Source organism: Leuciscus leuciscus (genome assembly GCF_965113295.1).
Source record: "Leuciscus leuciscus genome assembly, chromosome: 7".
Lineage (NCBI taxonomy): Eukaryota > Metazoa > Chordata > Actinopteri > Cypriniformes > Leuciscidae > Leuciscus > Leuciscus leuciscus.
In genome coordinates this window covers 9,143,941-9,161,203 of record NC_138731.1, presented here as the reverse complement: position 1 = coordinate 9,161,203, position 17,263 = coordinate 9,143,941, and the positions used below count along the sequence as shown (strand labels likewise).

At 44.3% G+C, this 17,263-nt stretch overlaps 1 long non-coding RNA gene across 1 annotated transcript; it reads right to left on the bottom strand.

Annotated features, from left to right (window-relative positions):
* Positions 1 to 508: 508 nt before the first annotated feature.
* Positions 509 to 1,787, bottom strand: LOC309503506. Its single transcript, XR_014207671.1, has 3 exons — positions 1,630 to 1,787; positions 1,349 to 1,444; positions 509 to 759 (listed from the first exon to the last, which is right to left on the bottom strand). It is a non-coding gene; the product is annotated as an uncharacterized lncRNA (long non-coding RNA).
* Between the last annotated feature and the right edge of the window lie 15,476 nt (positions 1,788 to 17,263).

Below are 17,263 nucleotides of genomic sequence, written 5' to 3'. Positions count from 1 at the left end.
TTCCTCTTTTCTGAGTGACCATGAATAACTTAACGGAGTATTTTAAGATAATCCATGCGATCTGTGTGATCATCGAATCCATAAGATTAAGTTAACTCAACAATCATCTTTCCACATCGACCCCAAGCCGTTTACCTTCAGGAGTCAGAAGTACCGTACTGTACTGTCCTCGCTTATGACATCAGTCAGACGGCGGCCGCGGGAGTGGAAGGGGGATCGAGCAGGAATCTTTATTGGTATCGTTTTTCAGTCTCTTTTTAATGATAGGCCGTACGCATCTGTCAATCATCCCCACTTGCTATTTGGGGAATGAACCCAGCGCTATGATTGGTCGAACTTTTCTTCTTTTGCTGTAGCTTGATTTGAGGACAGCGCGTGCACTGTGCACAGAGGCCTTACCAGGTTTTTGCGTAGTTTAGAGTGACAAATCGTACCTGCGTACTTTGAAGTCAAAATGCGTATCCGCTACGCAAAATGCGTACAGGTTGGCAGGTCTGAAACTGCAATGTACTGCACTGTCGTACTGTATGTTTAACAATCATACTTTAAAACATCAGTAAGCTGTTCTCAAAAAACTAATTTCCTTGCTCTATGGTGTGACAGAAGTGTAATTTTACTGTATAGTTGTAGTTTTACACTGTTACCCTCAAGTACAACCACAGTCTTCTCTGGGCAGAATAACGTGGCATCTGTTAAATTGCCACAAATGGAGAGGAGACCGAGTGGTACGTCATTGTCTGGTTCATCAGAATGTTCTACCTGAAGACAAGAACAGAGAACTGTTACTCTTAACTTACAAAGGGGGGCAGTGACATTTACATATATTCCAATCCCATACAATAACTACAATACGCTCTATGCACGAACGCTGCTGATGTATTTACTTTCGCAAAGCGCATTCTATAGCAAAGTGTACTAGCGGCAAAACTTTCATAAAATTAGTTTTCTCAGAAACCGAGACAATGATTTTAGAACCCGATTCGCTAGTCAGATTTTGCATGATATGAGAGAATACTAACCCTCAAAGTTGTCGATGTAGCTCGAAATATATAATTTAAAGCCCTTCTCTTTCTTACTCTTAGGTGTGACAGCTAACTGCCTCACAATATTGTTTACATCATTCACGTTGGAAGTTCTTGTAAACAGCAAGTGTAATTTGCCATTATTTCCACTGAATGCAAAAACAGCTTCTGACACAGCACCGGATGTACAGTAACTGGGCGGGCTGAGACAAAACGCGGAAGCGATCGTGCAAAGAGCCTATTATAAAAATAATATATTAAAAACCTGGAACTAGAACCAGAATGACATCTGAATAGAAAGTGAGACTGTTGGTAACCAAACTTACATCCCATGTCTTGAGAAAGTTGGAGTCATCCTCTTGCAAACGAGCGGGGAGAGAACGGAGGATGGCAGCTCGTTGTACACAGATGTCAACTTTTTCCTTTAGTGCGAGAATTAGAGACAGTATGAGTATGAATTAGAGTATGAGAATCTTGATTTAACATGGAATATAATCTGCACAGCCACACAATACTATGCATCACCCTAAAATGTCTGTAAATACAACCAAAATATTTCAAAATCCACTGCATTCAATCAGGCATCAAAGAAGTGTAACCAACTGACCTTGATTTCATATATCCTGAAGAGCTGACTCAGTACTTCAGACCACTTTCCCTGTGCGAGGAGCTTTCTTTCTGAACAAGCTCTGAAGACGGGGAGCATGCTGGTCCAACACTGCATAAAAGTGGTTCTTCAGATTGACGTTTGTAAATCTTGTGAGATCTGGACAAATTAATAACTGATTAAGCCAAGGTACATTTGTGATCCTGTAGAAGAAAAAAAACATGTACTGCAAAATAACATTGTGTAAAGTGTAGAGTGTAAACCTGACACACTGAAAAAGAACAGTGAGAAAGAAGAGTGTTCAGTAAACCAAAAAATATATATTTTTAGCTGAACCTGTGGTCCTTGGTGATTTATAAAATGCAAGTCGGGTGCCACCACTTTGTGAGTCAAAAAGCAGATATATACAACAGATTATAACATTATTATCAGGAAAACAAGAGTCTGAAAATCAAGATTTCTGTGTCACAGGTATTAATTTTGTGTTGCTTGTTTATGTTTTTTGACTCACAAAGTGACGGCACCCACTGACCTGCATTTTATGAAACATCAAGCACCATGAGTTCAGCTAAAAATCATCTTTATTGTTCTACTGAAGAAAGAACATCACCTACATCTTGCATGGCCCGAGATAGAGTAAATTAACGGCAAATGTTTAGTTCTGGGTCAACGATTCCTTTAAATATAAAACATTTTCAAGTGAACTAAGAAAAATATTTTTTCCTGTGACTCCATTTTAAAGATAGGCCAGCGTTCCAGGATCTCACCGAAAGGTTAGGTTATCAGTGATGACCTCTTTGCGTCTCAGGGCGAAGGCCGTCTTCATTAACTCCTGTTATCAAAGATAGCTGCACAAAGTTTGCACTTCAATGCACACCATTGATTTTTTTCCCCCTTTTCAATTTGTCTTGTGCACTAAATAGTAAATATTAGTATGCAATGAAAGTGTATTAAAATTAATAATGGGAAATAAACATACCAAACTTAACTGCCAGCTGCTTCACTTTTACTGTACGTTCACACCGCCGCCGACTTGAGCTGCAAAGAAGCTCTGGCCGCCCTGTCAAGGACGCTTGTCAAAAAACTACGGGGAAGCTTGTTGACGCTTTGGCCGCTCTGAAGTCTGTGTCACACCATGAAATGTAAACAGAAAAAAAAACAAGCAATACATTGACACTAGGAACCTTTTATAATGACAGCATTTTTATAACCGATTTGGTCGGGAAAAAAAATATTTTGATTAATACCGTATGCGCGAGGGAGAGAGAGCAAGACGTAATGTTTGAAGACGGTGAAAGTGAGTGCGCGCGCGCGGCCGGGGCTCTCTCTCTTTTGTAACTGGTCCCTATATGAAAATAACGTCATATCATAAATGATAGGAAACCCAGCAACAACGATTATCAGTTTCTCCTCCATTTTCTCGGAACTCATGTTTTGGTAGGAACGAAAGTTTACATCGTATGTTTCTCCGGAATCAGCCAGCGCGAAGGACGTCTATATTCCGATTGGTTGCTGGCGTTTGCCGCTGCTTGCCGCTGAACCGCGTCATAGCTCATTACCATAAAGTTGAGATACTTTCAACTTTCTGGTTGACGCTCAAAACGCCCAAAACGCGACGCCGATGGATTTGACGCTCCTTGCAGCTGAGAGAAGCCAGCTTCCATTGAAAATGAATGACTTCCGGTAACTTTGGAAGCTCAAGTCGGCGGCGGTGTGAACGTACAGTTAGCCTAAAAAAAGAGAGAGGTTGAGAAGTCAGGTTGTAATATTTGCCAAAACACTAGGAAAAATGTGAAGCACATAACGCTAATCATTAATGTAACAATATGCATTATGCTCAGTCTGATCACATAAAGCAAACCTTAAAAAAAAAAAAATGTATACTGTATTAGTTTTTTGAAATGTTAACTTACATTTTAAGCAGAACAGAAATGTCTCTGCTAAAAAACACAAGCTTTACTGGTGTGGCTTCAGCAAACTATTTTAATACATTTTATAAATGCATGTCTTTACAAAAATGTACAACACGTGGAACAAATTGCATCAAATTATTGTAAAACCTCTATGAAAACCACTACTTTATGTCTGATGCGTTCCCGATGCGTGACAATAACGTTAAATATGAGTCACAGCCCGCCATTTTGAGGTCATTCATGTTTGAGGTCATACTTGTTAATGTTTGCACAACCGATGCAAAAAGACTTACCGGTAACTTAATGCAAAAATAACTAACAGTTAAATTTAATGCAAAAATAACTAACAGTTAAATACAGTTGCTTCAACAATTCAATCCATATTAACGTTACCTTTAGTGAGGCAGGATAAAATGACTCAAATCCTTATTCACTTTGCAAATGCATAAAATACATTAACTGCGAAGACAGTAAAACTATTTGCAGAAAATAAAACAGGGAACTTACCAGATTAGCATGCCCAAAGAGAAGAGGAATATGTTGGTGGGCAGCACAATGATGAAAAGCTCGTCACCAGTTTCCTCACAGACAACAACGATCGAATTCAAATTCCCGATCGAAAAATATCTCATCCTATACGCTCTTTTTATAAAATAGGAGCGAGTTTTTCGCTCGTTGCAAACTTATTTTCATCCGAGGCAAGTCAGGCGGGCAACAAAAACATGGCGTGTCTTCTTGAACTTGCAACCGCTAGTTGGAGGAGGAGCACGTACGTGACGTCATACAGGATTATAGTAAAACTATTTGAGTGCTCTGACCAAAACAAATAAAAGCATTTGAGTGCTGTATACTTAAAATTTCACTTTTGTTCTAATTACACAGGAAATTAAAGGCCAATGAACTTTTTAATTTTTTTGAGTAAAATTACAACCCATTTTATTTATCAAAGTTGTACTGTTTGGTTTTACAGTGTATCAGCAGTGTAAATGAACTGCTGCAGCAACAAAAGGCAATGTATACCGCATTACTGGAACAACAACACAGCAATTTCAAAGGCTTTGTCAAGCTAATAATGGACTCCACTAACACTAGATTAGAGTCAATAACCAGGGAACTACAAGAAATAAAAACCAGCCTGCAATATACACAAAAAGAAGTGGATGATATTAAAACTGAGACAACAGATCTGAAGGAACGCAGTACCTCGATGCAAACTGATTATGGCAAGCCGTTTTAGCTTAAATTGTACCCAGTGTTACTCGTCGTAATTGCATTTTTACTAGTAACAATTCCAATTAGAGAGCTCTACAAATGAATTTTTACTAGTCATATGTCTCCATTGACTTCCATTCATTTTTAATTAAGGAGCTCTACAAATGAATTGTTACTAGTAAGAATGCAATTGCAGAGCTCTTTAATTCAATTATTACTAGTACACACTAAAAAAAAAATGGTTCTTCAGCGGTTCTTTGCGGTGGTTAAGGTGCTATATAGCACCACTACCATTTAAAGAACCTGTTAAGCCCAGTTTGGTTCTTCAGCGGTTCTTTAGCGGTTCTTTGGGGTGGTTAAGGTGCTATATGGCACCTCTTATGGTTCTGAAGAGCACCATTTGACAAAGGTAGGTGCTATATGGCACTTAAAGTGGTTCCCCTATGATTACAAGCCAATGAACCACTTTTAGTGCTATTTAGCACCATTGTTGTTTAGAGTGTAACAATTCCAACTGGAGAGCTCTCTAATTCAGTTGTTACTAGTAAGAATGCAATTGCAGAGCTCTTTAATTCAATTACAGAGCTCTGCAATTATACATATCTTTAATTCGTATTCTTACTAGTAAAAATGCATTCACGACGAGTAACGCTGGGTATAATTTAAGCTAAAACGGCTTGCCATAAACTGATATCTTTAAAATCTGTGACAGTTTGCTGGCTATCTCTGACAAAATGGAGTATCTGGAGAGACAAACCAGGCGAAATAACCTGGTATTTGATGGGACACAGGAGTCACAAGGAGAGACCTGGTCAGAGACGGAGGAGAAGATAAAAAAAGTTGTGATGGAAAAATTACAGCTGCAACGCGAGTTGGAGGTAGAGAGGGCCGACCGTACAGGAAAACCTGGAGGAGACCGACCCAGGGAAAATTGTGGTAAAACTCCTAAGGCACAAGGACAGAACGGAAATTCTACAAAGATCCAAAAATCTAAAAGGTTCCAGAATATACATCAACGAAGACTTTCACAGAGGCAGTCAGAAGGAAAAGAAAAGAACTCATGCCGGATCTAAGAGCGGCGAGAGAAAAGGGGGACTTGCCTATCTACGGCAGGATAAACTGATCATTCATCCCCGGTCCGGCACACCAAAACATCCAAGGCCAGCTAACATCAACACATAAACAGGTAGGCCTATGATATGTTGAAATTTTAATCCCACTATGTCACGAAATAAAACTCACACACATAATGGAGATAGTCACTCACTACAAAGATTGGTTGAATATAAGCACCTGGAACTGAACACCTTCCAGTACACTGAACACCATGCACAGGACATGGGAAATGACATTGATCCGGTGAACAACTTTTTTGCCAGCATCAACAATAACTGTCACTATTACACTGATGAACAATTTAACAGTTCAATCAAGACCGATCAGCAGTTATCTATTATCCACTTTAATAGCAGAAGTCTGTATGCCAACTTTCACAGTATCAAACACTATCTAAAACAATTGAAACAGCACTTCAACATAATTGCAATAACTGAAACGTGGATAAACAGTGAAAAAGGATCAGATTTTGAAATTGAAGTATATGAAATGTCTTCTATTAACAGAGTAAATAAGAGTGGGGGTGGTGTGACACTGTATGTGGACAAGGATTTCAATTATAAGGTGGTGGAAAAAATGTCAATGGTGGTGGAGAATTTGCTGGAATGTGTCACAATAGAAATATGCATGGAAAAAAATAAAAATATTATTGTAAGTTGTATATATAGGTCACTGGGTTCGAATATTGACACATTTAAGGACTGGATGGAAGAAACATTTACAAAAACTAGTCAAAAAGTCATGTTCATCTGTGGGGACTTCAATATTGATTTGTTAAATCCAAATAATCATAAAATGACGGAGGATTTTATTAACACCGTGTTTAGTTTAGGTTTATATCCCCAAATTATCAGACCCAGTCGAATTACTTCTCATTGTGCGATACTAATAGACAATATCTTTACAAATATCATACAAAATAATACAGTGAGTGGATTACTACTTAATGATATCAGTGACCACCTACCAATTTTTACAGTGTATGAGAATAATTACAGTCTAAACAGACAGGGTAAAAAAACATTTTCCAAAAGGGTCAAAACAGAAGAGACAATGGAGGCATTAAAAGTTGATCTGCTAGCACAAGATTGGGAGTTCATGGATAATGAAAACGATGTAGATAAAGCATATGAAGAATTCCTAAGAATATTTAAATTATTATATGATAAAAATTGCCCAGTTAAAATATTTAGCAGGAAACAAAAACAAAATGATAGACCGTGGATTTCCAAGGGATTACAAAACGCCTGTAAAAAGAAAAATAAACTTTATAGAGAATTTATAAAATATAGAACTATAGAGATTGAAAATAGATAAGAAATATAAGAATAAGTTAACCGATATTATGAGAACGTGTAAGAAAGAATACTACGCAAAACTATTAGATAATAATAAAAACAATATTAAAGGTATGTGGAACATCTTAAATAATATTATTAAAAATAATACTAGACAGGCTACTTATCCACATTACTTCACTGATAATGACAAACATATCCATAATATGGAGGATGTGGTGAATGAGTTCAATAATTTTTTTGTAAATGTGGGTCCAAACTTAGCAGAGCAAATTCCAGTTCCACAAACATTAGAAAGTAGATATAACTAGATGTACCGCATCGCGGTACAAAATATGACCGCCGCTCAGGCCTGCACTGGCTTTCCACAAAAATAAATGACGTGGAGTAATTTGGCTGTATTGCGTGTTTATGTATATACCTAAAAAAAGTAATAGTATGTGCATGTCTGTCTGTGTGTGTGTGTGTGTGTGTATGTGTGTGTATTTGTGTATGTGTGTGTCTGTGTGTGTGTGTGTGTGTGTGTGTGTGTGTCTGTGCGTGTATGTATGTGTGCGTACATGTGTGCGCGTGTGTGTTTGTGTGTGTGTGTGTCTGTGCATGTGGATTTGTATGTGTGTGTATGGGTGTGTGTCTGTGCGTGTGGATGTCAGTGTGTGTGCATGCTTGCGTTTGTTTGTATTCCTGCATGTGTGTGTGTGACAGTATCATCCTAAACCAGCAACCCTTCGCTCAACAGCACCATCTACAGGCCGATGAGTGTACAGTCACTAAATGTGCACATAAATGAATTTATTTTATACCCCCCCATGGATGAAATTCTACAAAACTTAGCAGAGGATACCCCCAGAGGTTGTCAAGTTAATCATACACATGAAATATGGTGCAGTTCTGAACATCTCCACTGAAGATAGGGGCGATTAAAGCAGAATAATATTGCATTTTCATTTTTTATGGGAGGGGCGCAAATCACAAATGAGTGATTATGGGCTAGGTTGATGTGCCATAAAAATTTCTTCATCCTCGGTGCCACGGTTCAGGTAGTTATTTAGGAAAAACGGCATTTTTGGGGGTTTGGGGGGGGCCAGCGCGGGGGGGGGGAGTGGCCCCCGAGGACCAAACGAAATTTTTCCTTAGAAGTCTAGTGGGGCTACATGCCCACCAAATTTCATGTTCCCCGGTGTTTCAGTGTCCCTGGTATCGTTGACGAAAAATTTACGGGGGCCCCAGCGCAGGGGGGGAAGTGGCCCCCGCGGACCAAACGAAATTTTTCCGTAAAAGTCTAGTAGACCAACATACCATAAAAATTTCTTCATCCTCGGTGCCACGGTTCAGGTAGTTATTTAGGAAAAACTGCATTTTTTGGGGTTTGGGGGGGCCCAGCGCGGGGGGGAAGTGGCCCCCGGGGACCAAACGAAATTTTTCCTTAGAAGTCTAGTGTGGCTACATGCCCACCAAATTTCATGTTCCCCGGTGTTTCGGTGTCCCTGGTATCGTTGACGAAAAATTTAAGGGGGCCCCAGCGCGGGGGGGGAAGTGGCCCCCGGGGACCAAACGAAATTTTTCCGTAAAAGTCTAGTAGACCAACATACCATAAAAATTTCTTCATCCTCGGTGCCACGGTTCAGGTAGTTATTTAGGAAAAACGGCATTTTTTTGGGTTTGGGGGGGCCCAGCGCGGGGGGGGAGTGGCCCCCGGGGACCAAACAAAATTTTTCCTTAGAAGTCTAGTGGGGCTACATGCCCACCAAATTTCATGTTCCCCGGTGTTTCGGTGTCCCTGGTATGGTTGACGAAAAATTTACGGGGGCCCCAGCGCGGGGGGGGGGAAGTGGCCCCCGGGGACCAAATGAAATTTTTCCGTAAAAGTCTAGTAGACCAACATACCACAAAAATTTCTTCATCCTCGGTGCCACGGTTCAGGTAGTTATTTAGGAAAAACTGCATTTTTTTGGGTTTGGGGGGGCCCAGCGCGGGGGTGGAGTGGCCCCCGGGGACCAAACGAAATTTTTCCTTAGAAGTCTAGTGGGGCTACATGCCCACCAAATTTCATGTTCCCCGGTGTTTCGGTGTCCCTGGTATCGTTGACGAAAAATTTACGGGGGCCCCAGCGCAGGGGGGGAAGTGGCCCCCGCGGACCAAACGAAATTTTTCCGTAAAAGTCTAGTAGACCAACATACGATAAAAATTTCTTCATCCTCGGTGCCACAGTTCAGGTAGTTATTTAGGAAAAACTGCATTTTTGGGGGTTTGGGGGGGCCCAGCGCGGGGGGGGAGTGGCCCCCGGGGACCAAACGAAATTTTTCCTTAGAAGTCTAGTGGGGCTACATGCCCACCAAATTTCATGTTCCCCGGTGTTTCGGTGTCCCTGGTATCGTTGACGAAAAATTTAAGGGGGCCCCAGCGCGGGGGGGGAAGTGGCCCCCGGGGACCAAACGAAATTTTTCCGTAAAAGTCTAGTAGACCAACATACCATAAAAATGTCTTCATCCTCGGTGCCACAGTTCAGGTAGTTATTTAGGAAAAACTGCATTTTTGGGGGTTTGGGGGGGCCCAGCGCGGGGGGGGGAGTGGCCCCCGGGGACCAAACGAAATTTTTCCTTAGAAGTCTAGTGGGGCTACATGCCCACCAAATTTCATGTTCCCCGGTGCTTCGGTGTCCCTGGTATCGTTGACGAAAAATTCAGTAAGGTGACAAAAAAAAAAAAAAAAAAAAACTTTGACAATCCCTATATGACCGGCTAGCTACGCTAGCGGCGGTCATAATAATTTAGTAGAAAGAAAATCCCAGTACAATATTTTTGACAGCAGTTGATGAAAAAGAAATAAAATATATTGTTAAAGGATGCAAAAACAAACCATCCATTGATCATGATGGAATAGACATAAAAACTAGATGTACCGCATCGCGGTACAAAATATGACCGCCGCTCAGGCCTGCACTGGCTTTCCACAAAAATAAATGACGTGGAGTAATTTGGCTGTATTGCGTGTTTATGTATATACCTAAAAAAAGTAATAGTATGTGCATGTGTGTGTGTGTGTGTGTGTGTGTGTGTGTGTGTGTGTGTGTGTGTGTATGTGTGTGTATTTGTGTATGTGTGTGTCTGTGTGTGTGTGTGTGTGTGTGTGTGTGTGTGTGTGTGTGTGTGTGTGTGTGTGTGTCTGTGCGTGTATGTATGTGTGCGTACATGTGTGCGCGTGTGTGTTTGTGTGTGTGTGTGTCTGTGCATGTGGATTTGTATGTGTGTGTATGGGTGTGTGTCTGTGCGTGTGGATGTCAGTGTGTGTGCATGCTTGCGTTTGTTTGTATTCCTGCATGTGTGTGTGTGACAGTATCATCCTAAACCAGCAACCCTTCGCTCAACAGCACCATCTACAGGCCGATGAGTGTACAGTCACTAAATGTGCACATAAATGAATTTATTTTATACCCCCCCATGGATGAAATTCTACAAAACTTAGCAGAGGATACCCCCAGAGGTTGTCAAGTTAATCATACACATGAAATATGGTGCAGTTCTGAACATCTCCACTGAAGATAGGGGCGATTAAAGCAGAATAATATTGCATTTTCATTTTTTATGGGAGGGGCGCAAATCACAAATGAGTGATTATGGGCTAGGTTGATGTGCCATAAAAATGTCTTCATCCTCGGTGCCACGGTTCAGGTAGTTATTTAGGAAAAACTGCATTTTTTTGGGTTTGGGGGGGCCCAGCGCGGGGGGGGGGGGAGTGGGGTTGAGTGGCCCCCGGGGACCAAACGAAATTTTTCCGTAGAAGTCTAGTGGGGCTACATGCCCACCAAATTTCATGTTCCCCGGTGTTTCGGTGTCCCTGGTATCGTTGACGAAAAATTTACGGGGGCCCCAGCGCAGGGGGGGGAAGTGGCCCCCGGGGACCAAACGAAATTTTTCCGTAAAAGTCTAGTAGACCAACATACCATAAAAATTTCTTCATCCTCGGTGCCACGGTTCAGGTAGTTATTTAGGAAAAACTGCATTTTTTTGGGTTTGGGGGGGCCCAGCGCGGGGGGGGAGTGGCCCCCGGGGACCAAACGAAATTTTTCCGTAGAAGTGTAGTGGGGCTACATGCCCACCAAATTTCATGTTCCCCGGTGCTTCGGTGTCCCTGGTATCGTTGACGAAAAATTTACGGGGGCCCCAGCGCGGGGAGGGGGGAGTGGCCCCCGGGGACCAAACGAAATTTTTCCGTAAAAGTCTAGTAGACGAACATACCATAAAAATTTCTTCATCCTCGGTGCCACGGTTCAGGTAGTTATTTAGGAAAAACTGCATTTTTTGGGGTTTGGGGGGGCCCAGCGCGGGGGGGGAGTGGCCCCCGGGGACCAAACGAAATTTTTCCGTAGAAGTCTAGTGGGGCTACATGCCCACCAAATTTCATGTTCCCCGGTGCTTCGGTGTCCCTGGTATCGTTGACGAAAAATTTACGGGGGCCCCAGCGCGGGGGGGGAAGTGGCCCCGGGGACCAAACGAAATTTTTCCGTAAAAGTCTAGTAGACCAACATACCATAAAAATGTCTTCATCCTCGGTGCCACGGTTCAGGTAGTTATTTAGGAAAAACGGCATTTTTTTGGGTTTGGGGGGGCCCAGCGCGGGGGGGGGAGTGGCCCCCGGGGACCAAACGAAATTTTTCCTTAGAAGTCTAGTGGGGCTACATGCCCACCAAATTTCATGTTCCCTGGTGTTTCGGTGTCCCTGGTATGGTTGACGAAAAATTTACGGGGGCCCCAGCGCGGGGGGGGGGGAAGTGGCCCCCGGGGACCAAATGAAATTTTTCCGTAAAAGTCTAGTAGACCAACATACCACAAAAATTTCTTCATCCTCGGTGCCACGGTTCAGGTAGTTATTTAGGAAAAACGGCATTTTTTTGGGTTTGGGGGGGCCCAGCGCGGGGGGGGAGTGGCCCCCGAGGACCAAACGAAATTTTTCCTTAGAAGTCTAGTGGGGCTACATGCCCACCAAATTTCATGTTCCCCGGTGTTTCGGTGTCCCTGGTATGGTTGACGAAAAATTTACGGGGGCCCCAGCGCGGGGGGGGGGAAGTGGCCCCCGGGGACCAAATGAAATTTTTCCGTAAAAGTCTAGTAGACCAACATACCACAAAAATTTCTTCATCCTCGGTGCCACGGTTCAGGTAGTTATTTAGGAAAAACTGCATTTTTTTGGGTTTGGGGGGGCCCAGCGCGGGGGTGGAGTGGCCCCCGGGGACCAAACGAAATTTTTCCTTAGAAGTCTAGTGGGGCTACATGCCCACCAAATTTCATGTTCCCCGGTGTTTCGGTGTCCCTGGTATCGTTGACGAAAAATTTACGGGGGCCCCAGCGCGGGGGGGGAAGTGGCCCCCGCGGACCAAACTAAATTTTTCCGTAAAAGTCTAGTAGACCAACATACCATAAAAATTTCTTCATCCTCTGTGCCACAGTTCAGGTAGTTATTTAGGAAAAACTGCATTTTTTTGGGTTTGGGGGGGCCCAGCGCGGGGGGGGGAGTGGCCCCCGGGGACCAAACGAAATTTTTCCTTAGAAGTCTAGTGGGGCTACATGCCCACCAAATTTCATGTTCCCCGGTGTTTCGGTGTCCCTGGTATCGTTGACGAAAAATTTAAGGGGGCCCCAGCGCGGGGGGGGAAGTGGCCCCCGGGGACCAAACGAAATTTTTCCGTAAAAGTCTAGTAGACCAACATACCATAAAAATTTCTTCATCCTCGGTGCCACGGTTCAGGTAGTTATTTAGGAAAAACTGCATTTTTGGGGGTTTGGGGGGGCCCAGCGCGGGGGTGGAGTGGCCCCCGGGGACCAAACGAAATTTTTCCTTAGAAGTCTAGTGGGGCTACATGCCCACCAAATTTCATGTTCCCCGGTGCTTCGGTGTCCCTGGTATCGTTGACGAAAAATTCAGTAAGGTGACAAAAAAAAAAAAAAAAAAAAACTTTGACAATCCCTATATGACCGGCTAGCTACGCTAGCGGCGGTCATAATTATACAAAAAGTAATAGAGGGGATTGCCAAACCACTATCTGCAATTTATCATTTGTAACTGGCAAATTTCCAACAAAAATGAAAATAGCAAAAGTCACGCCTCTATACAAAACTGGAAACAGACACCACGTCACAAATTACAGGCCTGTCTCTCTACTACCACAATTTTCAAAAAAAATTTAAAAACTATTTAACAACAGATTAGAGAAATTCATCAATAAAAATAAACTACTCTCTGACAGTCAATATGGATTTAGAAAAAAAAAATTCAACATCACTAGTGTTATGAAGCATCAGAGTCTGGGGGATCCATTCGCAGCGTGATTTATTAATAAGAGTAGTCAAACAGGCAAAGGTCAGAACCAGCAGATACAGCAGTGAAGACAAGGCTTAATCGTAGTACAAAACCAGGCAGAAGATCAGGGCAGGCAGCAAACAATCAAAGTCAGAGATCCAAGCAGAGGTAACGTAGGCAGGCAGCAGACGGGCAAGGTCAAAAATACAAACAGGCAGTCACAGGAATAAACGCTCAGTAGAGTTCACAACAGTAAAACAAGGCTTCGCAGTGAGGGTGAGAATGTGTGAGACATAAATAGTCCATAGAATGAGGATCAGGTGTGACTGTAATCAGGAACAGTGCAGGTGAATAATGCAGTGCAGGTGTATGAAGTAATCAGTCCAGGTAGATGCAGGATGGGAAATGTAGTCTGTGAGTGAATATGATAGTCTTATGTGGAGTGCCCTCTGGTGGCTCTCAAGGGCACTCCAGCTGGTGACCGTTACATAGCCCCCCCCCTTTAAGGAGCGGATTCCAGACGCTCCTAAAACTGTCCAGGAGGGAGGTGGAGCGGAGGCGGACCCGGGGGCGGGATGGAGGGCCAGGCCCGTGCAGCGGAAGAGGACCTGAAGACTCCGGCAGGGCGGAAGGCCAGGGCGGATCAGGCTGTGCAGGCGACCAGGGCGGATCAGGCTGTGCAGGCGACCAGGGCGGAGCAGGCTGTGCAGGCGACCAGGGCGGAGCAGGCTGTGCAGGCGACCAGGGCGGAGCAGGCTGTGCAGGCGACCAGGGCGGAGCAGGCTGTGCAGGCGACCAGGGCGGAGCAGGCTGTGCAGGCGACCAGGGCGGAGCAGGCTGTGCAGGCGACCAGGGCGGAGCAGGCGACCAGGGCGGAGCAGGCTGTGCAGGCAACCAGGACGGAGCAGGCTGTGCAGGCGACCAGGGCGGAGACGACCCTTCAGGCGGCCAGGGAGGCGACCATGGCACAGGAACAGACACCGGCTCAGGAACAGGAACAGACACAGAGACAGGAACAGACACTGGCTCAGGGACAGGAACAGACACCGGCTCAGCGGCGGCCATCTTGTCCGAAGACACAGGCGTGGAGTCGGCCATCTTGTCCGAAGACACAGGCGCAGAAAGAAGAAGAGGAACAGATTCAGGCTCAGTATCAGGAACAGATTCAGTCTCGGCGGGACGAGACTCTTGACGGGCGGACGTGACGTGAAGCTCAGTCTCTGGGTCGGCTGACGTGACGTGAAGCTCAGTCTCTGGGTCGGCTGACGTGACGTGAAGCTCAGTCTCTGGGTCGGCTGACGTGACGTGAAGCTCAGTCTCTGGGTCGGCAGAAGTGACGTGAAGCTCAGTCTCTGGGTCGGCTGACGTGACGTGAAGCTCAGTCTCTGGGTCGGCAGAAGTGACGTGAAGCTCAGTCTCTGGGTCGGCTGACGTGACGTGAAGCTCAGTCTCTGGGTCGGCAGAAGTGACGTGAAGCTCAGTCTCTGGGTCGGCAGAAGTGACGTGAAGCTCAGTCTCTGGGTCGGCAGAAGTGACGTGAAGCTCAGTCTCTGGGTCGGCAGAAGTGACGTGAAGCTCAGTCTCTGGGTCGGCAGAAGTGACGTGAAGCTCAGTCTCTGGGTCGGCAGAAGTGACGTGAAGCTCAGTCTCTGGATCAGGATCAGCGCGCTCTGAGCTTGACGGGACCAGCGGCGGCGAGGGCTTTGAGCTGGGTAGGACCAGCGGCGAAGAGGACTCTGAGCTGGACAGGACCAGCAGTGAAGGCTCTAGCTTGGCGGGCATGTCGCTTGCTGTCTCAGGCGCAGCGGGCATGATGCTCTCAGTCTCAGGGGCAGCGGGCATGACGCATACTGCCTTGGCTTCGGCAGATCTGGCGTGAAGTGCGGGCTCGGCTGGACTGGCGTGAAGTGCAGGCTCGGCTGGACTGGCGTGAAGTGCAGGCTCGGCTGGACTGGCGTGAAGTGCAGGCTCGGCTGGACTGGCGTGAAGTGCAGGCTCGGCTGGACTGGCGTGAAGTGCAGGCTTGGCTGGACTGGCGTGAAGTGCAGGCTCGGCTGGACTGGCGTGAAGTGCAGGCTCAGCCTCGGAGGACGTGACAGGACGAGGCTGAGGAATGAGGGCTAATGTGGGAGTACCATGCTTCTCCTCCGTGATCCCCACAGCATAGGCAGAACCACTCAGTTGCAGGGCCAAATAAATATAAAACCCTAATGTCCATTGGGGATTGTGCAGTGGCATAGCAGAGCTGAGCGGCTCGGATAGCCCTCCACGAAAAAATATCATAAGGCATACCTCATCCATAGAAGTCAGGTGAGCAAGCTCCAGAAAGTCAACAATGTAACTCTCGATGGGTTGATTTCCTTGACGGAGACGCATAATCTTGACTGCTGGATTCATGATGGGGAGTTCTCAGCTGCTGGATCTATGTGTGGCGAAGTCTTCTGTTATGAAGCATCAGAGTCTGGGGGATCCATTCGCAGCGTGATTTATTAATAAGAGTAGTCAAACAGGCAAAGGTCAGAATCAGCAGATACAGCAGTGAAGACAAGGCTTAATCGTAGTACAAAACCAGGCAGAAGATCAGGGCAGGCAGCAAACAATCAAAGTCAGAGATCCAAGCAGAGGTAACGTAGGCAGGCAGCAGACAGGGAGAAATCCAGAAACGGGCAAGGTCAAAAATACAAACAGGCAGTCACAGGAATAAACGCTCAGTAGAGTTCACAACAGTAAAACAAGGCTTCGCAGTGAGGGTGAGAATGTGTGAGACATAAATAGTCCATAGAATGAGGATCAGGTGTGACTGTAATCAGGAACAGTGCAGGTGAATAATGCAGTGCAGGTGTATGAAGTAATCAGTCCAGGTAGATTCAGGATGGGAAATGTAGTCTGTGAGTGAATATGATAGTCTTATGTGGAGTGCCCTCTGGTGGCTCTCAAGGGCACTCCAGCTGGTGACCGTTACAACTAGCACTAACAGAACTCATTGAAGAAATCACAAATGCCACAGACAAAAATAAATATGCAGTTGGAGTATTCATTGATCTTAAAAAAAGCATTTGATACAATAAATCATGAAATATTAATCAGTAAATTGGAACGAATCGGGATCAGGGGGGTAGTTTTAAACTGGGTAAGTAGTTATCTCTGAGAGACAGACAACCATTTGTGAAGATAGGAGAGTATTCATCTGAATGTCTGGGCATGGCTTGTGGTGTCCCACAGGGGTCAGTTTTGGGACCAAAGTTATTTTTATTATATATTAATGATATTTGTAACGTATCTGAAGTATTGAATTTTGTATTATTTGCAGATGATACAAACATATTTGGTTCAGGGGACAGCTTACAGCAACTCTTGGAATTAATCACTTCAGAATTTAAGAAAATAAAACAATGGTTGGACATCAACAGGTTATCGATAAATTTGAGTAAAACTACATTCATGGTATTTGGAAACTGTAAGTCAAATCATCAAGCACAGATACAGATAGAGGGGGTTAACTTAGAAAGAGTACATGAAAATAAATTTCTTGGAGTGATCATATGAAAAGATCTGCTGGAAGCCTCACATAAAATACATAAAAAACAAACTTTTTTACTGCTCATTATTGTTACCTTATTTGAATGTGTAGAGGTTTGGGGAAGCACTTACGAACATTCACTACAGACACTAGTCATAATGCAAAAAAGAGCTATGAGAATCATTCATAATGTTGGATTCCGGGAACACACAAATTCATTATTTTTGCAGTCTAAATTACTAAAATACCATATTCATATATAACATATTCATCTTCAA